Genomic DNA, 20,015 nt, shown 5'->3' on the forward strand with positions numbered 1-20,015 from the left:
GATTCAATTAAACGTCATTATCTGTCATAGAAACTCTCATTTTGTAGAATTCGACGCGTAGCGCTCCGGCTGACCTCCGTCCCGGGCATTGCTTCAATGGTTTTTGTTCTCAGCTAAAAGAGATAACATACAGCGTACCGCAGGGCTCCATCTTAGAGCCGTTGCTGTTGTTTTTGCTATTTACATTGATGGCATTGTGCATAGTCTACTCACGCGACCCTCGTCAGGCAGATAGCACCTGTCTTAAGCCTCGTTATCTAAGACCAATTGTGTCTAAATGATTGCTATAAGAATGAGAAACTTGTGTCTCTGCTGTGTTTTTATTCTTGCTTAATTTTGAACTTTATAGTATGCATGTGAACCCGATCCTGTTACGGCCTCAACATGTGGCCAACAGTAGCTAATAAATAAATGAGTAACTAACTAAATAAATAAAATAATACGGTGTGTCATTTACTGGATGAACAGCTCTGTAGCTTTCGAAGCAGTATATGATATATCAATGAAAGAGTTAAGGTGCATCGCTCCCGGCTGTTTCAGACTTGAATCACTCCTTTGACGTGAATTCAACATACTCCTAATATACTTGATGAACCGGTACTCTATGTTTTCTGGTAATGTTATATTTATTATTACTTTTTTATGTCCTCTTACAGCTTGTATCGAGACACTGAAAACTAATATCGCAATCCGGCTCAAGTATATCAAGCCTCTCCGTAGAGTTTGAGCTGAATAGTTGTGATAAGTAAGCTTTCCTTTCCTAAATCTGGTCAATCGGGCAAGGAGTAAAGTAGCTTCGTGGTGTCGGCAGGGTGGTGGAGAGGAGTATGCTATGGGGATAAAATTAAGAGCACCATATGGTAACGAAGCTAATAAAACGCTAATAAAACGGCGATCATAACGATGTTTTGGGCGTTCGAATCCTTTGCTAAAAGTAATAGCCGGGCATTTCAGTTAAGCGCCGTATATGATCGGTAAAGAATCGAAACCGCGTGTGAGAACAAGAATTAAAATGAACTTAGATATTTAAACCGTTCTAAACGTCATTGTCTCGACAGATTTCATAGCTCAGAGCTGCGCGAATCATTCCTAGAACAAAAAAACATACACGGAATCCGTGGGAATGAATTTTATTGAAACGTATGGCTTGAGCGCCAACACTCTGGTTATTATACCTCGTGGATGTCGATTCATTTCATAGCACGGTTGCGAACTATCGACGACCATCATTGGTGCAAACGAACAAAAGTGTCAAATAAATCAAAAGGATAGACCTGAAATAGTTTTTACTTCAGCACAAAGCCAGCACTTGAGGCGAGAGATATTTTGAACCGCCAACAACATATTTCTCATTCGGTAATGAACGTGACGAGACAACTTGAATATAACATCCCAAATGACCTGCTCTGCTCTCCTCTAGGGCCACAGATGGCAGATTGCACTCCTCCTCCCCCTCTAAATTTTATGCTGTCAATAACGTCGCCGAATTCATATTAAAAATTATTTTATTAGCAATTTTAGTTACAGTTACAGAAGGCTTAGTTCTTCACCCCCTTCTTACAACAGTGGAAGAGCCCCGAATGCCACGCGTTCTCTTTTAATAGATAGCACAAATTTATATGTTGACCATTCTGCGACCATTCTGTGTTATGCCTACCTTCAGATACTGTAAAACCTGCTAGATGACCCTTATACGGCATTTACTGCGAACAAAGTAAAGAGCGTAAACAAATGCCGTTTTATACCTCCAAAAAAACTTTTGAACAACCTCCTTCAACTAGATACATCGCACTAAACCTTTACCGTCAACTGAGCACATCAGTCGAACGTGAGTTGCTATGGGGATAAGCCACATAAGCTGCAAGCTGTCTTTTAAACGACGCGTTAGATACACTGAGACATTTTATGTCTACAAGATAATACGGCGAGAAGGACGAGGACAAAAGAGACATACACATGACAGGACCAGCGCCTGTGTGTATCTCTTTTGTCCTCGCCTTCGTGCCGTATTTTTTTGCGGATCAAGATGCAGCTAGACCAAACAAGACTTCTTAAATACTTTTTTTGTCCTTTGGATGGTGCCAACGCAAAATTGCCGCCTCTACGATACATTCAACGTACATACTTCACGGTTTGCTCCAGCAAGAACAGTGTGAAGCGGATGAAGGAAAGCGGGGAGACGAGGGGAGTGAGTGGAGGACCACTCGGGTGAGTCGGGTGGCTAAGGAAAACCGTATCCTGCACCATTCTGGGAACCATCAACGCAGTAGCTCGAATAAGCGCTTGGATTACGCCCGAGATGTTTGGATAGCGGGTGGCCCGTCCCATGGCTGTGCTTCGTGTTGCATTAGAGAACGCAAACATTCCCCTGCCCGTGTATTAGCTAGCCTCGACGTCGGCACCAATGCTCCTTGCGTGCAGTTGCATTAGAGGCGTATGCGTCTCTCAGGGTAGGGCTTTGATGGGTATTTACCCTGGCAGTGTCCGCCGGGGAAAGGCGACAGAAAAGCAACGATACCATTATGCCGACACGCCAAAGTGCACCGCCTCGATGGCTGCACCGGGCACCGTGGTCAGAGGATGACGTGCATCGGCGGTTCTGCGTTGATGTTGAGTGGCGTTAACGAATGTTGAGTGTACGGGGCCTTCCAGGGGTTTGATGCCGCTGGTATACCACCTCTTCCGGGTTCCCTGTGGGAGGTTTACTTCTGAGACTAGTTACACGTGCGCGAATTAGCGCGTAGTGACGTATGGGAGTTTCGAACTTCTCAAGATACAAACAAAACCATCGCTAGCAAATGTCATAATGTCCGTCTTTTGGTTACCACGGTCTCAGGCCCTTTGGTTAAGTTTATTTGTCGCAGTAAGTTGGTAGCCTGTGCTTTTTGGGCTGACTAGTTACCTTAAGCTCTTCGTTAGTGGTCGGTCGTGCGTCAGACAAGAATAAATGAATGAATTTCAGAACGAGGGCCGAGAGCCCATGAGTATGAGTGAGGGTAGCATGATCGATGTTCTAAAACCTTCGGCTGAAACCTTCGGCTGTGTTCAGTCTTTTTTGATGGGAAAGTGTTAGGGGCTCTAGGGCCGATAATCCTTTGCCGCTGTCTGGAAAACAGTGGCACCAGAAACGTCATTACTTCGTGGACACGTTACCTAACTAGGGAATTTTAAGCAACCCAGGACGTTCACAACGACGTGAAGTCACGCGGTGAGTGAAAGTGACTAAAACAGAAATGCAATATTTTTATAGGCTGTCCATGTTTAATTTGATGTAAATGTAAAAAGTAGATAAAATTCACGTAAGTACTTGGCGTAAAGAAAGTTTAATGTCTGTGACGCGGTCAGAAGACGCTACTGATTATGTGACACAGCGGTCTTTGTTTGCGCCTTACAAGACTTGAGTGTAGCAGGAAATTTCAAAAAACGAAAACCACAGAAAAAAAAGACGCACAAAGGTCAAATTGCATCTGTAGAGTATGTGCATTCTCGACATTTAAATCAGCGAACCACTGGCTGGCTTCGCCTGACTGAAATTCGCGCAATGATAACAATAACTGTACCCTTGAGAGAACCTCACGAGTTTTCGTCACCGCTTTCGGAATTCTAACAAGGAAAAGCTTACTTACTCGGAAATATAAAGTCCATCAAGTTGCTCCTGCGGGCGACAATGCTATCATCCAATTCGGGAGCCCCATATACAACCCAGCATAATGAAATCAAATGGTATTTCTTCTTTATTCTTTATGCATAAGTAACGAATGTGGTGTGAGTATTGCGGATTGTGTTGATGTTAGAACCTTTGTGTTTTGTAACATATACATGGTAAATGTTACAGAACGCACTGCAATAAATAACATACAGCATACATAGTTAGGCCTAGCTTCATTTTCCTTTTACGTAACTTGGTATTTAATTGCCAATTTATTCAGTCTCTGCGTTAACATCTAAATGTTTACTCCGTACGTGAACATCTAAGTGGTGCAGCTATTGTATACCTTCCCTGCTGCTCTACACAGCTTAACAAGCTCTGTTTGCATCCTCATGTGAAGATTACGTACTATCCGTGCCAGCTCGACAACACTGTTAAGCTAACGTGACGCTCCTGTTTTAACCATGCTGCTATCGCGTGTTAAGCGGTGCCGTACATTCTTCCCCGTGCCCATACACGACGCCATAGTTAAACCTCGGCAGTGTATTTAGCCATGTTTGGTGATGCATAAAATCCATTTATTGTTTTCGCCAGATCACTCATATCCCCTGTCCTTAGCGCAAGCCTTCCGCTTAAGCGAGTAGCCAGTGAGAATGCTTAATCCTACCCGCATTAAAGTATATATTGTCACGACCCAAAAAGCCTCAGATGTGCAAGTAGGCGCTGTGCGGACGCAGAGCGACGTGCAGTCAGACCCACGAAGCGTTCTCCAAATCTTCGAGCCCGAGCGCTCTCCACGCGCCAACAATCACTTCGTCGTCATTGCAGCCCAGCGCCGAGGTCACGCGGTGCTGCGCATGTGACAATATAGTCGAAGTAATGCGTGTATTCTTCCGGCAAAATGGCGGTGGAGTGCCTAATTCGTGCGCTGTCCATAAGGCTTTTGGGCCTTAGGTGCGCAACACAGACGTTGCGCAAAGTCGGGATTGCATTGCACACACGCCTCCCCTCTCGCACAATATCGGCAGGGATGTGCCAGTAGCGAAAGTTTTGTTCTTGGAAGAGGTTCGAGAGGTAGAACAGGGCGGAAATGATATTTCATTAGAGCTTGAGGCAATTTTACAAACCTAATGTTTTATTTTAGCCTTTTCTTCTTAATTGACAACTTCCCAAATGGTTCCAGGAAAAGGGGCTTCGAGTGAAATCTTTTAGTTGTAATTGGAGGCTATTTTCATTTAAGCAATCGAGCATCACTGATTACCAGTTTATAGAACCGCCATATTTCTCCTAAGTATGCTGTTAGCCTTTCGGCTCTAATACTGAGCTTTGGTGTAGACTGAGGAAACTCCACCTATTTGCAGGTATAATAAAATATGTGTTCTGGCTTTCGGTGTTTTTAAGAATATATCCTTGAAAATATAGAGCAAATAAAGACAGAGACAACACAGATGTAGACAATACAGGCACTATCTCTGTCTTTATTTGTGCTATATTTGCAAGAAATTATTGCCAACTAGCCGAAACTAAGCATCTATTGCTGGAGAATAAGAGGCGTTTATAAGCGACGAACTTGGATTTTAATTTAATCTCGAAGGAGATTCAAAGCCTTCACTTTCTTTTCTTAAATTACTGCATGCTGCCGTTTTTAAATATGTGACAGTTAATTTAATGACAGTCTCTTTCACAGTGCTTATATATATATATATCATCATCATCGTCAGCCTGACTATACCCGTTGCAGGGCGAAGGCCTTTCCCATATTTCTCCACTTAACGCGGTTTTGTGCTACCTGCATCCACTTGACCCCTGCGAACTTCTTAACCTCATCCGCCCACCTAACCTACGCTTTCCTTCCTCATATATATATATATATATATATATATATATATATATATATATATATATATATATATATATATATATATATATATATATATATATATATCAACATCTATGATATATCATAGATGATACATCTATGATATATATATGACATATCAACATCTGGCCATGGGAGTGGCTGGCGCCGTTTCCACTGACTGCCAACAGTCGCCGAATAAAGGCGCCGTTCACAGTGATTGTGCTGCATTATCATCATTAAGAACAAATTGGCACACAATTCACGCTGACAACAAATGCTTTGACACAGTCGTCCTGTTCACATCTGCCATATTTATTAACTCCTAAGCATTAAAATGCTTCTTGCTAAGGAAAATAATACAATTCGGCAGGGAAAGGCGAAATTAGCTCAGAGCGGAGTTTCACATCTGATTTGATGAAACAATGCACTAGTGCTTCAAACGCATATTTTTTTTGTATGCAGCACAGCGAACGGTGAAATATTCATAATTATGAAAATACGAAATGAGAAAGAATTACGTTTTGTGAACGAACTGTCAGCCGCAGAAAACTCAATTTGCTGTAAAAGCTCTGCATAGCTCATCGCCAAAACTGACTAATTAATATTTTAACTAACCATGTTGGGTAACTAGTACCAAATAGGAGTTCAAAGATGTGAACAACTCGTTGTCATACCAGTTTTGAAAATTAAAAAAGTACCGATTTTCTCCACGAAATCGAAATTGAGCAGTTATAAGCTCAGTAAGATCGGTGGGAGCTCCACGTCCGCTGAAAACTTGTTTCAATGACTAGAGCGCTCAGTTCGAACTGCATGGGCTATCATGAATGCTAATACATAATATTTTGCTTCGCAATTTGTTGCAAGCAAAAGGACACTCATGGCAAACTACGATCATAATTTTTGAATGCAATGGAGCGAAAGACAATGCATGACACACGGCACAGTAAAGCGGGCGCTTTCAATTTGGCGCCGCAGTCACAGCAGCAAAGTGGTCTTCAATTTCCCTAGCTCATTTCGAGGAAGCGACGCAAAACACCATGTATTAAACCATGTAACAGTAACCATTGCTTCCGCTTGCGTCTTGTTATTCAAAATTAGCGAAGTGTGCCGTAGCCAAGTTGCGCTATAGTAACCGACTTAAGATATCCCGCGTTCATTCAATAAAAGACAGCTTCAGACATCAAAGTTGCCATCTTTGAACGCTGCAGATTTACCTTAAAGGGAAACTAAAGTGGTAGGCAATACTTGTGAACTGCTTTTGCGCTAGCATCTAAAATGATGACGAAATTAAATATTAAGAGTGAGGACCTCTCCTAATGCACCAGAGAAGTGCAGAGGTACTCGTAATGACGTCATTATTTCCAGATTTTTAACTTTTTTCGCTTCGCCCACATGTCGTACGTCGTCCAATGCTAGCAGACGACTCTTCAGTAGCTATAAATTCGTTGGAGTTGGTTATCTACCTGATATCAATAGATTCTCCGCTTGAAGCGAGTCCACTGCGAAGAAGTTACAACGCCCATACGCTACTTTATTCGGCGATTACATGGGCAATTCAAATGCTATCGCAAAAAGTCATGGTATATTTTGCCTGCAAGTCTCACAAATTTGTGCTCTTTAACCTTGTCGAAATCTGAAACCTCTTCAGCTGCACTGTACGCAGCTGCTTGCCCCAATAGCCGAAACGATTCGTTAAAGGTTTAAATCACCCAGAATAAAGAGAACTAAAATCACGCGTGTGAATAACCATAAAAAAGGAAAAGGCAGTTGCTGTTCCCTGCATTCGCCACCTTTAACGCAGACAAGACGTGTAAATGTCGAGTAGATGTTAAAGTTGCATTCTGGGCTCCCGATAACCTTTTGTAAGGTTTGCAGAAAAGTTAACGGCACAGAAGTCATTCGACAGAAATGATCCGTAAAGCGCAGAAAAAAAAACAAAAAAAAAACAATTCATATTATGTAAAAGGGCGGAGGATGAGGGGAAGGGTAGTTCATTCCGCTGTCGTGTGGTAAACTATATACAGGCCCGACAGGAAGATGCCGTAGTGAATGCCGGAAAGAGAGTCACAATAATGTTGATGTGACGATGAAAGAAAACCTATAGGAATGCGCTGTAGGAACTGTAACAGGGAAACGTATGTAGTTCTTTGAGAAAGCAGATATGTTAAGCAAGCACACCAGTCGGAGCCCACACGCGATATACTTGAAGCCACAGAGATTACATGGTTTGTTGAGTTTAACGTCGCAAAGCGGCTCAGGCTAAAGAGACGCCGTAGTGGAGGACTCCGGAAATTTCGACCACCTGGGGTACTTTACCGTGCACTGACAGCGTACAGCACACGGGTGCCTAGCTTTTCGCCCCCATTGCAAAGCGGCCGCCGTGGCCGAGATTCGATCCCGCATCCTTGGGCACAGTAGTCGAACGCCCTAAATACTGCACCACCACGGCGAGGCTGGAATCACATAGGTAAAGGATGCATGCGTGAGCAGTCGGTCTGTAGCAATAACGGAAAGTGACTCAAGGCTTTGAGCAACAATGAAATGACGCCGCGGTTGCCGTCATCAACAGTTGTCAGCGCGCATCTCTAAACTGTTTTTTCCTACTTTTGCTGGTTGAACCTGTGGTATTTATTACCGCGGGTCAAACCAATAAACTTGAGTTCTCATTCGGCTCTCGTCCTTGTGTGCTCCCTTCATCCTGAAAGAGAGAAAGAGGTGTTTTAATGGTAACAGGAGATGCTCCCTTCATCCTGGTTGTTTCACGTTACCTCTACGGAATGGATTACCAACTAGCTCAAGCTTCCGTTTTAGCCTCTCCGCAAGCCTGGCCTCTGTGCACCCTTCTTCAGAGTACGTTACCTCGTACGTATAATGCGTATAATCGGTCGGCCGGACAGTGTAAGCACGTCGCTTAACGGGCTGCCGTTCCAGGGTTGTCATTCCGACAGCCGAGTCAGTCGCGATAAGGAGTTGCGCTGCAAGCTCTCAGCGTTATCGATTCGGGCGTCACCGCTGGTGTGTATGGCGCAGAGACCGATAGCCAGCAGCTCGCATTGTCCTCCCCATTCCATTACCCAGAGTGTGTAGCCCAGCGAGGACAACTTGCGCGCTCGCCTGGCGAAGCGCGGTAATAGCCGGAACACCCCACGTCTCCCGCGTTTTCCCCTCGCAACGTTTCCCTTCTGCCTTTCCATCCCCCATATCTCCCAATGAACTGCCTCCCAATCATAAGCTGCGCTCCATTTCGAGCTAGCTAGATCGCCAGCGTTAGCTTAGTCTGCCCTTTTTTCCCTCGCTCTCCAAAACATGGCTCATCTGGTTTCGTAAGGTATATCGCTTCGAGGTGGAGGGGTAGCATAGAAAAATAGGAGAGGCGAATCAGAGGAAGAGAGCGCCAATCGCCAATGACCGTTCTGTCCGTTCTTCGCAAATGCTTCATCGTTTCCTTTACGCCGGTTGTCGTTGGCACGGATAGCGCGCGCCGCTATGGTGGTTCCGGAGTTTCCCAGGAAATACGTTTTATGCCATGACGCCACGCATAACCATAAGTTTTGTGATGCAAGGTGATTATCGAATGTTCATAATAACACTGATTATATTCATGTACTCACTAACACCACCACTGCTAAAGCAGCTCCTGTAGTTGTGCGATAAACTGGTGTGTTTTTGTCGTTACGTTTATCTCGTTTTCGTAAACAACGCATACCTCCCGCAATGCCAACACCACTGTCTTGCGCACCCAAAGCTAATGCCAGATAGCGATCTTTAGTGCAGTAGGAAGGGTGGCTGTAGTAAAAGTGAATTTATCGCTGTATGAGAAAGGACCCCGTGGGATATAACGGGAGGATGTAAAAATGGTGTCAAACCTGCTGTACACAGAACTTTTTTTACGCAATTGTGTATACAGATCGTTCCTTCGAAAAGGTTTCGCCGTTGCCTTAACTGAATCCAGAAAAAATGTGTCGGAAATTGGTGCAGGCATGTAACAGCCAGCGGAAATGATCGAGGCCTCCTGATACATCGCTGCCGAGACAGGTATAGTGGCACTACATTCTAAGTTCTAAAGTGACTTGTTAAGTGCTAACCGAGCATCTATGTCGGTTGTTTAGAGCGGGAACATGGCCACAATGCACTACCGCATCATACCCTCAAGGCGGAGCTTACGTAACGACCTTGTTTGTTTTATATTTATTCTTGGCTGCTGGAAACTGAAAGATACACTTGGCCAATAGTCCTATGATCAAACCTCCTCGCAGATCTTGCTGCATATTGACTCTGCTTTCTAAGCATGCCCTGTCAGCTCTTTTATAAGCCTTCTCTGCCCACTGTTAGAAACTACACATGATGGTTCAGTTTCTATTATGTGCTGTAGACGCGTATCGTTTCGAGGTTTGACCAGCGAGACAATTAAAATAAACCATGCGGCTCTGTCGAACAAATTTATTGCTTTTGTTCCATCTGTAATCAGCCCTCCGCCGTCAACCTCCCCGCTCCTCCCAGAACCATCGTGCGTCAACTGACTACTGCGCGACCGCAAGCCAGTGGTTGCGCTCCGGACGTTTACTTATCTTTACTCCAGAACGCGCTTCCTGAATACGGCTGTGCCGCGCCCTTCCCCTCGCTCTGCCGCCAAACATGAGGAATAAGAGCTTATGCTCTTAAAATGATTAAGAATGACAGCGCAGGATATTGGTACATCAGTTTTCTTAGCAAAGTTGGTCAATTACCTATTAATGAGCAGAGAAATACATGATAAAGTATATAGAAAATTATCGGAGGGTAAGAACTACAAGAGAAGCAGTTATAAAGGAAGAAGACCTATAGTTGCAATAGACTTCCATCTCGTAATGACTGTGGCACCCACGTATTTTTCTCTATAGCAGCTGTTACGTTCCGTTTGCTTACTGAAGTGCAGAAGAACGACATCTTTTCCTTCATATCGCTAAACGACTTGTTGTGCAGCAGAACATGCGGCTGTGTTATTCCATTCAGGTTCAATCTTTGGAGCCAATCTAGTACCACGTTGTGTCGTCCTGTAGACGTCTACCGAGTGCAGCATCGCGTCCGGTAGAATTAGGTCCCGCTCTGCTGCATTGGCAACGATAAAGTAGCCTCGTTTACACCAGCTCGTATAAGCATGTGTCGTTAAGCCTCAGTCTCCTCAGCTCGACCAATATCTTGTAGTGAATGTTTTCGTTCTCCTGAAGACATCAGAAGCAACCACAAAATGTTCGCTTCAGGCTAGGCATTCCCATGTTCTGTTTTTAACAAGAAACATCTCCGCAGGCTCTCAGCCTTCTGCTGAACTGGACAGGCTCACTGCCATGTTATTAATATAAGCCTCCGTACACTCATGCTGCTTTAACCACTAATGGCCGGTGTGTGTAGTAGGGTTCATAAATCTTGCCGTGCTGTATTTCTTTCCGGTCCCCATATACACTGAAGAAAAGCAGATCTCTTGCGTGGCTGGCCTCACGGTTAGTTCGGGCTCTTGGGCAACATGCCATAAGGTTTAAATTTCTTCTTGCGTTCCATTTTTCTCTTCTGCCATAAACAAGCGCTCGACACAGTCTTGCAGTCTAAATGTTGTTTAACTTCCTTAGCCGCTCCTTCTGCACTTTCTTTTTTTGCATCTCTGCCACTCTTCTATGTGATGTGGCTACGATGCTCTGCCACTCAACACTAGGTCGCGAGTTCAATTCCTTGCCCCGGCCTCATTTAGTCAAAATCAAAATTAAAAAAAAAAAAGTATACTGCGATTTCCTTGTACGTTGGAAAACGGTGAATGGGCAAACTTTAGCCAAAACTGTGCGGTATACCTTGGTTCGTCGGTCGCAGTGAATCTATGCTGGGTATAAAACTAATTTGTCATTAATTATTTTCGAAGCTATTTCTACATAATTTGCTTTCTTTCCTTCTTTTTCTGCGAAATATGTAGCTTTCGCGTGCAGCCTCTTCTCCTCGTGGAGCTACATACGCGCGCCGACCTTTCGCGGTGATTGAAACAAGATCACTGTTTTTCTAGCGGTCGGGCGAGAAACACAACATCGAAACATCGGCAGCGGCCCCTCCTTGTCTGGCTTCTTTCTCTTTGCCTCGTCTTCGTCGCTTTTAGTTTTTCGCTCCAGAGGAAACAATAAGAAGAATGCTAAGCTCGCCTTCGCCACATGTCCTCTTCCTTATCTTGCTCCATCTGGACGCCGCTTCAATAATAATGAGTTCGGCCACGTCCCCATAAGGAGCAGCCAGGATATCAGCAAAGTGAAAATAACGTAGAGCGATTGGAGAAAAAGCCTGTACCTTGGCACTGTATGAAAGAGAGGCACCAAGGCCTTGCTTTTTAGCCTCAGTGTTCTCGCGCTGTTTTGTACCTTTTGTTGAAATGCTGGGTTTTCTTTTGAAGATCAATACTTGGAGAAATAAAACACTGAAAGCTCTGACGAAACCTATCCTCGCGGTCCCTCCTGAACAAAATCATCTTGCCTTTCCTTCCTGCTTTATCCCGTATATTTGTTTTTCGTCCCTACAGCAGTCGTTACTTTTCTTTTCGGACACTCTTGTCAACCCAAATTAAACACAAGACAGCGAAACGAGAAAACGAAAGAAACGAAAATATAACGAGGAAACTTTTCATCTTCTTATAAGAAGACCCGCTGCGGTATTGGTGGATTGTTTGCGAATACTGATGAAACGAGCGACGGTTCTGACTTTGATCGCGTCATTGTTCCCCGCGTATGATGTCTGAGCGATTAAATTGCGTCCGCATGCCTCGCGTGCTTCTATAAGCTCGGCGCTCATGGATGATTGCAGGAGCTTGTCCCTTTTCTCTTTGTGTTTTTGTTTAGGTCTGATAAAACAAAGGAGGACTTCTAAACTTTTCACCTATTTTTCTTCTTTTTTTGTGTGTGGTTTGGCCTTAAGGTTCAATCACTGCCTTCTTACCGCTGCTGATCGGAATGTTTAAATTAGATGAATCCTGTGGGCAGGTGCGCCGTTTGCTGAACCCTTAATAAAGCTAGTGACATTGCGGTTCAGCTTGCTTAACTAGAAAGGAAAGATAGAACGCTAGAGATTAATAGCGCTCTTATCTAGTTTACTTAATTATAAATGATAGCTGTAATTTAAGTAGTTACGTCGCTTACCGCAGCCAGCGACACACCTTATTGTGAGGGACAAATGAGAAGAGAGTGACAAAGAATTACTCTACAAACAAAAATTCACAGTTTATGCAGCGGCTGTCTGCTTGCGGCTACACTATACTTGTACGCGCAACACTTCACATTCACATTCACCTCGTTGTAGTCTAATGACCCCGAGTAATTTTGGTACTGTTAATTTTGGTACAGAAGTTTTACTCATTAAAGAAGATCATTTTACGAAACAATAGAAAAGATACAATTACCCGCGACCATCCTGCACACGGTTTCTATACACATCTGTCTGTCTCGCGATTTTACAATTTTAGCCAACGCTGTCTGCATTTTTATTCAAGAACGCAATCAATGATGTTTCTTCTTTTTTTTTTTTTTTTTGCCTGCCTATCTGTCTTTCGTCATAAGACTGTTCGCGCGAACCTGAAAACAACATCACACTGTCATCAATAAAGGAGTTATTTTATACAAATGGCTACTAGGACGAAGCGGCATCAAAAGCGATTATCGCAAGGGCAACGCCGACGAAACTGCCAACCACCAGAGTGATTGCATATCGACCCATATTTCAAGCGTGGACGCAGCACATCAGGCATTTTTTTTTTCCCAATTCGGCAATCTCTTGACCGGGGCTTTTAACGTCGGTTCCACGAAGTGAAGGAACTTCGGTGTGGCCCAAGTGGCTTCGCGTCACGTTCACATAGTTGATAGCCACGCTGGTGCTATCATTAGGTGGTCGCACTTATTGGTCGCAGTGTTATGTGACGTCACGGGACCGCGTGACGTGGCCGATTCGGCAGGAGCTGCTGACTCGGGTTTCTCCTCATTTCAGATGGGAAGATGAGGGGACTAGAACCCTCAGGGCCGCTGCTTTTTGAATCAGACATGTTCTAACCAATGCATCACGCAGGCATGTTTGTATACGGACTAGTTAATCGGGTTTTATATCTATGTCGGTTTGTCTTTCGCCCAATATGGTAGCTTACGATAGGATGCCAAACAGTATTAGTAAAATAACGGATGCACGAATTAAGGGATTACTGATTATGCGAATGGCAGTGGGCGTGTACGAGAATGAGGATCCCCGAGGAGAACCACGGGCAGAAGCCGTTAACGCTGTCGTAATGTACCGTTCAAGGCGGAACTTAAATGTCCCTCCAAATTTGTTCACCGTTTTAGCGTGAGAAGCCACATATGGAGAAAGAGCTGGTCTCGGCGTAGATAGAGCTGCTAACACCGCCTGCACGATTAGGATATGAATAAATCCATACCATAGCTGGCAGACGGAGCATCAAGGGGACAAAGGGAAATTCCCATATCCGATTGTTTTGGAGAGGAGTACAGAGTGGAAAGGTGACCGCCACTTGAAGAATCCTCAAAAGGACATTCTAAACGTGATTAGGACTAAAATGATACTGGATAATTACGCAGGAATGAAAAATACTCAGAACGATTCAGTGCCAATAGAAACCGTTAAGAATTACCCGGTCGATATCAGTTAGAAATTGCTTAGCAGTTTGCTCAACCGCGCTGAGCAAGTAACCCTTGACGCGCAAATACGGAGCAAAATATACAAGAAAATAAGGAAGTACGGCAAGAGTTGCAACGTGAGCTACTAAAATAGTGAGCTACTACAATCCGGGAAACCTATGGCTAACTTATTGCCATCGCATAATGATAATTAAGCACGCCCGTAACAGACTCCATTTTCTTCTTACTCCCTTTTCATCTTAACCTTCATATGGCCTCATTTCTTACCGCCGGCGCCGGCTTGCAAACCGGCTTCTTTGCCTCGTTAGCCACCTCATGCGCCACTTCCGTTCTTCTGACTCGAAAGATGATTCTGCTGCATTTCGAAGTTCCAAAGTTGCAACTAGACACGCGCGACACAGTTCTCGGCGTGGATTGCTAAACGAGAGTGCAATTTGAACGGAACGCATAAGCGCTGATCCCGTACGCCAGAGGTCATTTATTTCTTTTTCATTTCTTCTTTCTCGTTTCCTTCGCTCGTCGAGTCTCTTTTTCGTGCATTCCTCGTGTTCGTTTCAGTTTCCACTGCACACGCTTCCATTCGCTTCTTGTCCAACTGAGCCGGCTGATATATTCGCTGTTTCTCGCAAAAACGCGGGCTCTGCTCAAGAGCGCTCTCAAAACTGGTAGGAAAAAAAAAAGTGGCGAGTTATTTGACACTGTACATGTGCGACATGGTGCACGTAGCTTGTAACGGTTCGCGTAATCTTGTATAGCGATTAGAAATTATCCGTGCTCGCGTTAAAGGTAATGGCGCTTCCTACAGCTCGACCCCTTCCACTCCTCCCCCTCTCCTTCGCCCCCTCCTCCCCCCTCCCTCTTCCCTTTGCTTTGTTTTATCCCGAACCGCCTTTCCAATAGTTTTTTTAGCTATTTCGCTATCTTCAAATAGCTTCGGTGACCATACTCATGACCTTGATCTCATATAAAAAGGACGCTTTCTTTTTTTATTCTCATTCTTCCCGCTTGACTTCTAACTTTTCGTATTCCGCCACTGTTCCCAAGGGCATAAGGCATGCCGGGAAGCATAAGAACAAGATGGCAGCGACTATTGAAGGCCTGATTTACTGCGCGGAAATTGAATATTTTATGGTTCCGCAGCGGCATTCCCTGGGAACCTCGTAAATCAGCTCGTATATCCGCACCCTAACGCGGCGGCTCTGTTATCGAAGCCTAAGCTATTTGCTGGTTTCCTCTGAGTCCTGTTCAATGCAGCGAAGTGATGAGTATGGGGGAAAAAATAGGGAACAGGAAGAAACACATTTCTGGCAACTACTTCTGGTTAGTCGCCGGATGTGCTGCGGAATTGATGTGACGCGAGCGTACAGCATATAGCGTCCACAGCTGGGAGAAGCTAAAACGTTAAATGACTTTTCCTTTTTTCTTTTTTTTTTTCATTGTGAGGTTAGAGCGGGCTATACATCTTAAAGGTACTGGAAAGTTGCTCAACGTCATGCAATGTTCAGAGCACGGTAAAAAAATATTGGCGCCGCAAAGTTGCTTGCGCCCTTTTGGTGGGGAAACGAAAACAGTGTGGCTAGCTCTCCTTTAGTATAGCGGGGACTGCCTCACTAAGCGGCCAGTGTAGAAGAACGCTGTCAGGCGAAACATACGCTTCCAAAAAACGTTCATAGATACGATTTTATGGTTGATTCCAGGGGTTATGTTTCATAAATACCAAGTGTTAGAGGCTAGTGCAAACTGTCAAGCTTCCGGCCCTTCCCCTTCTCCAAGCTTCGCCCCTCGATGCATAATTTTCATTCTGCATTATCACTTGTGTCGTGTCACTTTCTTCATTTTTATGTATTTTTATTGTCCTTCTGGCCTTTCTAGCAATGTTATTTGTCATCTCCCCCCCTCCCCCCCCCTCCCTGTAACAATGCCTCCGGGTGCTGCAGGGCTCTGTAATACATAAATAAAATAAATAAATAAAAAGTAAGAAGGTATAAAATGCTGAGCTATTGTGTACGTGCGTACATGCGGGCCTGAATGCGTGCGTGAACTCATGTGTGAATACGCGTACATAATCATAAATACTTTCGTCTATCTGAGCAAGTACGCGCAAACAGCACCCTCTCTGTGCCTTCTAATTTACTAACCTTACCATTCTGTGGAAGTCTATCCGTCAGCGTAGACGTATTTCATTCCGCATTGTGCTATGTCCACCCACACCTACTATTTCTTACGCTAACTATACGTCCAGCGATGAAGAAAGTTTTTCCATTGATTTCAACTAGAATCTTGGTCACTCCCTAACATCACTGACAATGCCTCAGGGTTGTTAGCTACGATGTTGACCTTTAGTCCTGGTTAAAGGCAGGCGTTGCTTTGAATGTTCCACCTCCGTGTCAGTGACGTTCACCGCTGTCCTGCCGCTGTTAATGCAGCGTCAAAAGGATGGAAATTTGGGCTGGTTTGTGCATGATCTGAGGCTAAAAACAGCGCTAACCGAGACGAAGCAGATAGAGGGACACGACGCTGACTAACAACCATGTTTTATTGCACGTTCGTCGGTTAAATACCTCTCGTTCGTGCAAAAAAGAAGGAAATAAAAAGAGAGGATATTTTAAGCTCTTGGAGCCGTTCATTAAACAGCGCCCTGTTTTGCCGATGTAGGTGCGCCCGTATGACAATGGTATTTGATAGACTGCGTTTTTAGAACATTTCACGTGCATGTTCCTGTGTTTCGATCTTTCTTGTGCTTCGAAAGCAGTGCCAAAAGGCGCACAAGAACATGCACGTGAAATGTACTAAAAACGCAGTCTATCAAATACCATTGTCATACGGGCGCACCTACATCGGCAAAACAGGGCGCTGTTTAAATGAACGGCTCCAAGAGTATAAAAGATATTTGAAAGGCGCCATCAGCAGTGAACTGGCAAGACATTGCCGAGAGCATGAATGTGCTTCCCAACTTGGCAGCACTACATTCATATCTACCTACATAGACCAACGTACGAGAGGAATTGAAGAAGCCAACAACATTCGGCAAAAAGGGTGAAGAGTGCGTCAGCATCCCTTCCATAGCACTTCGCGACAGCGATGTTAATTATTTGTGCTTGAATGCATAATCTCATGCCACGTGGTTATCTTGTATATCTCGCCTTCCCTCTTTTTTTTTTTCCTTCTTTTTCGCACGAACGAGAAGTATTTAACCGACGAACTGGCCATAAAACATGGTTGTTAGTCTGTTAGTCAGCGTCGTGTCCCTCTCTCTGCTTCGTCTCTATTAGCGCTATTGATAGCCTCAGATAATGCAGCGTGTTGTTCCCCGGCATAAAGATGGCAACTCTCACGCCCGCTTCCTGTCCGTAGACATACATAAGCAACGAAGGTGAAGGGGGCCCACAATCCTTTACCGCGGACCCACGCGGAGAAATAACATGTTTAACCATCTGGTGTATGGGCACATTTTGTTAGGTTGTTAGGTTGTTCATCTATCCAGTAATGCATGTGCTAGTTGGCTGTTTGTACCAATGAAGATTTGCCAATTCCTCACCTCTACCTCTCCTACCGTAGCGCTTTTATCCCTTCATATTATGCAGTGCCAGTTCAGATGGCTTCTGATCGCACTTTGTGGGCACCGAGTATCAAGGTTGGGGCCGCACTCTTTGCCGCAACAACGATGTAGGTTTACGGATGTAAAGTGCATTTGCCCGCTGAGAAAATTGTGCAATCGCATTACATTTCATACACCAGCGAACTAGCGTGTACCTGAAGCAGGTTTAGAGCTGGTAGTATAAGCAGGCTTGGAGCTTTCCAAAGACACCTCAATGAAAAACAAAAATTAGAACACGATGTCGACACGGACGACGCTCTCGATTCTTAAAACGGGAGCCTGAGGACGGCTGTATCTAAAGTTTTATCACAGCAAAATTTGATTTCGGCATTTCATGCATTTCTTTTTTACCCCATTCTCTTCTCACTGCAATCTTTCAAAACGGGTGTTCTTATTCTTTTTGCCGGCGCATAATACTGCGTTGAGTGTATTTTTTTTTAACGCTTTGTATGCTTATCTGTTTTTTTTTTTATTTTATTTTTCTCTATGCCATTATATTATTGAGTTTCCTTTTTTATTTATGTAGCCTTTTTTTGCTTTTTTCCCTGTGAGCCACACTTTAATTGTTATATATATTTATTTTACTGCTGTTTTTGTTTTTGAATTTCATGTTTGTACCCCACTCCCCTCTGCAATGCCCTCGGGCCCTGAGGGTAATGAAACAAATAAACAAATAAATATTTTTTTTATTTTCCACTTCTCCGGCACAAAAGACACATTTATTGCTGAGATATTACGATTAGGAGCGGAAGAAAAACTTTTTTTTTTTCCGCTCCCATGATTAAAAGCAGTTTTCCCCCGTGACGCCATGGGCAAAAATTGGCATCAGGCATAACGGCGTAAACGTTATATTCGAGATTAATGGTGAGTGGTGTGGTCTAGCGGCAACCGAAACGAAAGTTACATCTGTTAGTCGGAGCCGGTCCTTTGCAGTCCCAGCCATGGATTACGTTCCTGAGCTCAGCAATGAATCTCTCACACAGCGAGCTGAGCTCCTCAGAGAGTGCGATGATGCGGTTGAGGGTTGAGGTGGCGGTGACTAGAAGGCTATCAAGATTGTCCTAGAGCCGACGAGCATCTATCTATAGGTGGCATTGTAGAGATTCATTATTCTCGGCGGCAAGCCAAGCTAATGATGCTGGCGAATACATGGCCGAGCCGCTGTCATGATCTGCTGCGTCAGAGCGTTTTCGATTAGTAGGAAGTGCTGATTCATGCACTGTTGCAGAAAATACAAGACGACGCGGGCGTAGTTAGCGCAATTGCTTCCGTTTCCATCGAGGTTGTAGTTCCAGACCGAGCTGTCGTTCTTTCAGGGCCTCCTTGAGAGAGAGAGAGAGAGATTTTATTGATAACAAGAGATGTCAGGGCCTCCCTGAGTGTTTACACCTGTGAAAGACTTGCTAGAAAGTGAACCATCGTGTTCGCTGCTTTGCAGGGTGCATGTGAAGGTAAATTACTAATTATGTCAAAAATTGATACACCAAGTAGCGCGTGTGTATCAAGTATTACATTACGTGCGTTTTCATAAAATAACCGGATGTTATTTGATGCCTGTGCGAGATCCGAAGCGTAGTAAAGGTGCGAGACGTCGGTGGCGCCGCCTATAAAGCCTGCAAAAGGTAAGCACATTTACAGATCCGTTGGTTAGCTAACGTCGCAATTTAAATTTTGGAAGAAAAAGATTATGTTAAAAAGCGAAGTAATGCCACACAAGTACGAATAATGAAAGCAATGTTGGAGTTTGAAGTGGCGTAGCAATTAACGAAATTAGAATGTTTAAAAATCGTGTGATTCAAATCAGTTATGTTTATAGGAAGCAGTAATAATTTACACTGTCGGTCTTTTTACAGCTTTCTTTTTTTCTCCAAAGGGTTAAGGCTGCCTAGTTATGCAGGGCCGGCCTGTGCGACAGCTCAATTCCATCTTATTCAGGTCCATCCTGTACAATCTACCGGTACACCCAGTACTGTATAAACTCCATTCCGTATTTTTCAAAAGGGAGGCGCATGGCGAGACATGAATTTCATCCGAGGAGAACTCGGACTTCATCTACTGCTCCGCACTTCTGAACCGCGACACATCAAAATCTAAACCACGCGAGCAGGTTAAGCGCTGAATCCAGAACATACCATAAAACAACTGGCCACCTGTACCGCCGTTCATTATAGATGTTCTCCAGCTTGCAGCATTTAGGCTGTCTCTTTTTTTTTTTTTTTTCGTCTTCTTTGAGTGGAAAGGTGCGGTAGTGGTTCAAAAGTAAAA

The 20,015-nt window shown here is 44.2% G+C and overlaps 1 protein-coding gene across 3 annotated transcripts in view; it reads left to right on the forward strand.

The window, feature by feature from the left end:
* The window catches only part of LOC146186100 (dopamine D2-like receptor), a 599,817-nt gene that overhangs the window by 336,708 nt on the left and 243,094 nt on the right, over positions 1–20,015 (forward strand). The window lies entirely within an intron of this gene.

This window comes from Amblyomma maculatum, chromosome 6, assembly GCF_055883805.1.
Source record: "Amblyomma maculatum isolate TAMU_Amacu chromosome 6, ASM5588380v1, whole genome shotgun sequence".
Lineage (NCBI taxonomy): Eukaryota > Metazoa > Arthropoda > Arachnida > Ixodida > Ixodidae > Amblyomma > Amblyomma maculatum.